This window comes from Saccopteryx leptura, chromosome 1, assembly GCF_036850995.1.
Source record: "Saccopteryx leptura isolate mSacLep1 chromosome 1, mSacLep1_pri_phased_curated, whole genome shotgun sequence".
Classification (NCBI taxonomy): Eukaryota; Metazoa; Chordata; class Mammalia; order Chiroptera; family Emballonuridae; genus Saccopteryx; species Saccopteryx leptura.
Genome location: NC_089503.1, coordinates 156,087,158 through 156,093,176, shown reverse-complemented (window position 1 = coordinate 156,093,176; position 6,019 = coordinate 156,087,158). Strand labels below are relative to the sequence as shown.

At 44.3% G+C, this 6,019-nt stretch overlaps 1 long non-coding RNA gene across 1 annotated transcript; it reads left to right on the top strand.

The window, feature by feature from the left end:
- The first annotated feature begins 2,001 nt into the window (after nucleotides 1–2,001).
- On the top strand, nucleotides 2,002–5,943 carry LOC136400844 (uncharacterized). Its single transcript, XR_010750417.1, has 2 exons — nucleotides 2,002–2,538; nucleotides 3,750–5,943. It is a non-coding gene; the product is annotated as an uncharacterized lncRNA (long non-coding RNA).
- Nucleotides 5,944–6,019: the final 76 nt, after the last annotated feature.

Below are 6,019 nucleotides of genomic sequence, written 5' to 3'. Positions count from 1 at the left end.
GTTTTTGTTTATTAACAAAGACAGAGAGAGAGTCAGAGAGAGGGATAGACAGGGACAGACAGATAGGAACGGGCGCTGGGGATGGCTCCATGGCCTCTGCCTCAGGCGCTAGACTGGCTCTGGTTGCAACAGACGTGTAGGATTGAATAAAAACTGTAGCTTAGCTAAACTGACACATAGAACTGGTCATTGCACCTTTACTGTGCGTTGAATATTTTTAGAATTGTGAAACCGGTGCTTGACTAATTCCTTTGGAATCCTGCATTTTATTCTAACCCTCGCTTTGGAATTTTCTGTCTATTGTACCAAGTTAAGTCCCTGAGGTGTCAGATGGATGCTCAGCAGAAGAGTCCAGATGAACAAGCCTCTGGTTCGTAGTTTCTTCAATCTCCCTGCCTCACCCTCAGTTTGTACCATCCGTTTCTGCTCAGGACCTGTCCTGATCTCCCTGGTTCTTAAGCTGGCAGCCGAGCTTCGCAGTAGGGGCCTTTCTCTGAGGCATGTCCCACTCTTCCTGGCTCACACATTAACTGGCTGTGCCCGTTAAGCCCCATGGTCTTCTAGAATACTCCTGGTTCCCATCGCTTCCCGCCTCTTTCAAGGAGCATGCCTTCCTCCGGTCTGTCTCGTGCTCTGTCTCTACACTCGGGGTGCAGTGTGGCTCTGACCTTCCCACCCCTCTGCGCCGAAAAGCACCGAGCCAGGTAAAGTCCTGCATCTTTACTGCCAGTGCCACATACTGAGCATTCCTCATTGCTTACAGAACGAATTCCAAAGCCAGAGTCATTTAAAGCCCTCTGTTATATTATTCCAGTCTATTGCAGAATTTTCTCCCCCAACCAGGTGATTTGCTCTTTTGTGAAGAGCAATCTTTCTGGGGCTGAAAACGGGGATGCTATAACAAAGTGTAAGTTCCTAGCTGGGCCAGTCATGGTGGGTAGTCACACCCCAGGCCTGTAACTTCTTTAGTGAGAGTTCATTAAGCCGTCCCTTTGTTCCTGTGCATCTGGTTAACACACCTTGGAAATGTCAGAAGTCATGACCCCCTTGAAGGCATAACCACCCTCCAGAGAGCATGTAGGCCCTGGCTGGGTAGTTCAGTTGGTTAGAGCACCCTCCCGACATGCCAAGGTAGTGGGTGTGATCCCTGGTCAGGGCACTTAAAAAGGGGGAGACACATAATCTTCACTACCCTATTCCCACCTTGCTTCCTCCCACCTTCATGTAACCTTCCTCCTGTTTACTCTCTAATTCCAAATGCATAAAAGAAATGCAAACAGTTATCTCTGGAGCATTTGAGATCTTGTTTCATCAGTTTTGGCTCAAGCTCTTAAAAAATTCTCTACAGGTTTGGACATCTTTTATGTCAACATGTCCCACGTTTCTGACTCGATTTCAAGTTATAGAAAGAAATGGAATACTGAGTTTTCAGGAGTGTTTGGCTTATAAAAAACAGATTCACATACAGCTTTAAAGTGGCATATGTTTTTTAGCTAGCAATTGCTAATGCCCCGAAAACGCATGCAAAACTATTAAGACTAACATTTTGTGGGAATCATTTGCATAGCAGTCATCGGGAGTATATTAGCTCCATATACACTGCTCTGCTTTCACGGTCTCTGATTTCTCCACCTGAAAGATGGGAGAACAAGCCTGCTTTTGAAATTTAGTTTTCTAAGTTTCTCCTTTTACCTTTGGAAAGTAACTTGGGCCCATTTTGGATCAAAGAACTATTTCAACACACACGCACACGCACACACACACACACACACCATGTGGTTGCAGTAAGGGTTACACCCAGTTAATATAAGCCTTGTTTAGGCATGTACTTTCAGGATATCAGAGCCTTGCAATTGTCACCTGTGATCTACATGCTTCAGCTAGTAGCTGAAATAACATCTTATGTAAACAGTAAGACTTGCTCCACTGGCTTGGGGTGTAAACATAGTCACATTACTTTTGTTTTTCCAAGCAATTGATTGCAAATCCACTTACCTTTATTTGCAAGAACTAGACTATTTTCTTCTTGAGTCCAACCTCCTTCATCCAAAGAGTCTAAGAATTCGGTCCCAAGCAGGATACTTCTGCTTTGCAAACAGCAGCTAGAGATTTGTGTCTATTGGGTCTGTTGCTGTGCTTGCTTCCATGGGGGTGTTGTTATTGAATTCCGGATTCTGTGTTCTTTATTAGTGACTTTTTTGCTCAGCTATTCACTCAGCACCTTCTGCGTACCAGACGCTGGGCTAGACACCCAGGGCTTCTGTCTGCCTGAGCCTTTCCCAGTGTGATGGGGTCCAGAGGACGATGCCTCAAGGAACCAGACACAGAGACCAGCTTAGGGAGATGCTCCATGCTTGGAATCCACAGATGCATCTCTCCTGTATCACACACAGGCTCAGACACTATGCCCTAGGTGGCTGGGTCTGGAGCGCTTTGGCTGCCAAACACACACAGGTAGAAGGAATCTACCTTCATGCCTAAGGATGGAGCCCCTGCTGTCAAGCCTGAGTCATCACCTGAGAAGATCCTGCCCTTCAGGTGAGTCTCTGTTAGTGGCAGTGGGGGCCTTGCCTGCCAGCAGGCCTTGGAAGATTATCTTGACAGGTTTTCCTAACTCCCATTTCCATAGTTCAGGTGAGAGTGTTGGGCCCTTCTCCCAGATGCTCTAGCCTCCCTGTGCAAATTGTAGACTTCTTCCCCGGAACTTTGCGTAGATCTGTAGGAGGAACTGCTGCTAAGCCATGGGGGGGGGGTGGTGGTGTATCTCACTGTGACCTTGGTCTTTACCCACTGACTTGACGTTTATGCAGCAAATGGAAGCCACTCAAGAAACCCGTCACAGAGCAATTGAGATTGACCGTCACCATCCCTAGGTGACTTCCTGCCTCTGCCTAGAAAGAAAGAGGCTGAGATCATTGAAACAATAACAGACCTGCTGCACCTTTGAAGACAGCGAGGGGGATAAAACTTTCTCTGCTTGTTCAGTGATTGCTTTGCCTTGACCGGGGTGGGGGTGGGGGCTACAGCAGACCGAGTAACTCCTTGCTCAAGCCAGCGACCTTGGGTCCAAGCTGGTGAGCTTTGCTCAAACCAGATGAGTCTGCACTCAAACTGGTGAACTCAGGGTCTTGAACCTGGGTCCTTTGCATCCCAGTCCGATGCTCTATCCACTGTGCCACTGCCTGGTAAGGCCACATTGTGATGTTTTTTAAAAAATATTTTTAAAATTGATTTGAGAGAGAGAGAGAGAAAAGTGGGGGAAGGAGAAGCATCAACTTGTAATAATTGCTTCTCATTCATATGTGCTTTGACCAGGCAAGCCCAGGGTTTCACACCTGCAACCTCAGCATTGAAGGTCGACGCTTTATCTGCTGTGCCACCACAGGTCAGGCAATAAATAAAAATCTTTTTTAAAAGCTGCACATGGTCCTCATACAAAGTTTTAATTATTTGCTTTGTAGTAAAATCAAAAAAATTTTAATACAGCATATAGAAGTCCTGTCATTATAAACTACATGTCATTACAAAAATTGTGGAGAATTATGGATCTAGACTGAGATGGACAATGTTGAAAATAATTTAAGTTGTTGGTTGAGAGGACTAGAGACTAATGTTTTTATTTGGCCTTAACTTTTCATGAGTTATTATGATTAATTTTTTTAAATGTTTTTTTTTTCTGTTATCCTCATATTATCATTTTATATTATTAACTTTTTTTTTAATTTAATGTTCCTTTCTTTGGCTTTTAGAACCTGCAATCTGATCCCTTGGATGATAGTGCTATGATCTGAATATTTGTGCCCGCCTAAAACTCATTTGTTGACATCCAACCTCCAAAGTTGGTATTGGTAGACAGAGGTCTTCAGGTCACGAGGGTGGAGCCATCATGAATGGGATCAATGACTTACAGAAGAGACCCCAGAGAGCTCCCTAGGTCTCCTCACCCTGTGAGGACCCAGTGAGAAGCCAATTGTCTACAATGCGGAAGAGGATTTACACCAGACACCGAATCCGCCGAGGTCACTACCCTGGACTCCTCAGCCTCCAGGACTGTGAGAAATCAATGCTTGTTGTTCTTAAACTGCCCAGTCTCTGATTTGTCTGTGATCGCAGCCTGAACCAGCTGTTATATTTAGGACCCATTTCCCTCTTGTCACCTGTATAGCCATATTATCCTAGTAAAATGTATGATGGGATTGAGTGGAAGAATCCTGAATGTTTTGACATAATCTATCTTTAAGTTGAAAAGAAGAACCTGATGAGGCAGATTTTGCAAAACAAAGGTTAGAAATAGTGTGCAATAGTCTCCATTGCCTAAGATTAGGAAATTCAATAAAATCAGGTCGGGGCCTGCTTTAATCTGTGAAGATGGTTCTTGTCACTATCAGCACTCACGATGCCTGTAGAAGCATGTTCTGCTTCCATACATCAGGTAAACCTGTCAGCTGGCATCCTCCCGCCCTTTGGGAAGCACCAGGTGCACAGATACTGATCTGAGTCCCTCCTCCTCGGTCCCACCTCTGTGTCCACACCTTTCAGGGCCCTCTGGGGGGCTGCTCAGATGAGTCCCTCCCTCTCAGCCCCACCTCTGTGTCCACACCTTTCAAGGCCCTTTGGGGGGCTGCTCACAGAACAAGAGAAGTCTGGAGACGTGGACACAAGGCTTTTCTCTGCCTCTTACTTGTGTGGCCTTCAGCAAATTATTTAATGTCTATGAGCCTTGTGTTTCCTTGTCCCCAAAATTGGAAATAGCAATAGAAAGCTCACAGGATAATTGGTGAGAGTGAACAAATCACCTGCTAAGTTAGTGTCAATAAGCAGCATTAGACAAAGGCTGCTTGGTGATATGTCAAACCAGTGGTTTTCAACCTTTTTACACATGGGGAGCGAGGAAAACAGGAGAATTATTTCAGGGATCGCTAAGGCAGAAATCACCCTGAGCATAAGCAAATTTGACTAAGATCATTGAGTCTATAATCTTCATACAACATCGGGGTGGTTAACTCTTTTGCAGACCCACTCAAAATTGCTGGTGGACTGGTCCTCAGACCGGCATTTGAAAAACAGGGAAAGCAAAAATGAACTGTTTTAAAGTAAAACCCAGATAAAACTTTTTTTATGTAGAAAATGAGCTTCAAGTTTCTAAACTCTAAATAATGCAATAAAAGGCTCTGGCTGGTTGGCTCAGTGGTAGAGCATTGGCCCAGTGTGTGGCTGTCCTGGGTTCGATTCCTGGTCCGGGCACGCAGGAGAAGTGACCATCAGCTTCTTCATCTTTCCACCTCTCCCTTCTCTTTCTCTTTTTTTCTTCCCTTCTCACAGCCATGGCTCGATTGGTTTGAGCACATTGGCCCTGGGCACTGAGGATGGTTCCTCCATGGAGCCTCTGCCTCAGGTGCTAAATATAGCTCAGTTGTAAGCATGGCCCCAGATGGGCAGAGCATCAGCCCCCTGATGGGGTTGCCAGATAGATCCTGGTAGAGGCTCATGCGGAAATCTGCCTATCTTCCCCCCTCTCACTTGGAAAAAGAAAAAAAAATGCAATAAAAAGTAAACAAATACAGCCCTGGCCAGATAGCTCAGTTGGTTAGAGCATTGTCCCAAAACACAGACGTTACCAGTTCAGTCCCTGGTCAGGGCACAAACAAGAACAGACCAATGTTCTTGTGTGTGTGTGTGTGTGTGTGTGTGTGTGTGTGTGTCTCCCTCTTCCTCTCTCTAAAAATCAATAAAATAAACATTTAAAAATATATATAAAAATTCAGACAAGAAGCATTCTTATTGAAAATGTTCAACTTGAGCTTGATCATAAGGAAACAGCCAAATGCATAGATTTACACAAAATAAAACAAAAAACTATGCCATGGGAAGAAGAAAAAAACCAGGAACTTCCTTAGATTAAGAGATATTAAAGAAATATGATAATTAATTGCAATATGTGAACTTTGATTGAAAAAAACTATATAAAATATTTCAGAAATAGTTGGAGAAATTTGAATGTGGATTATATAGATATGAA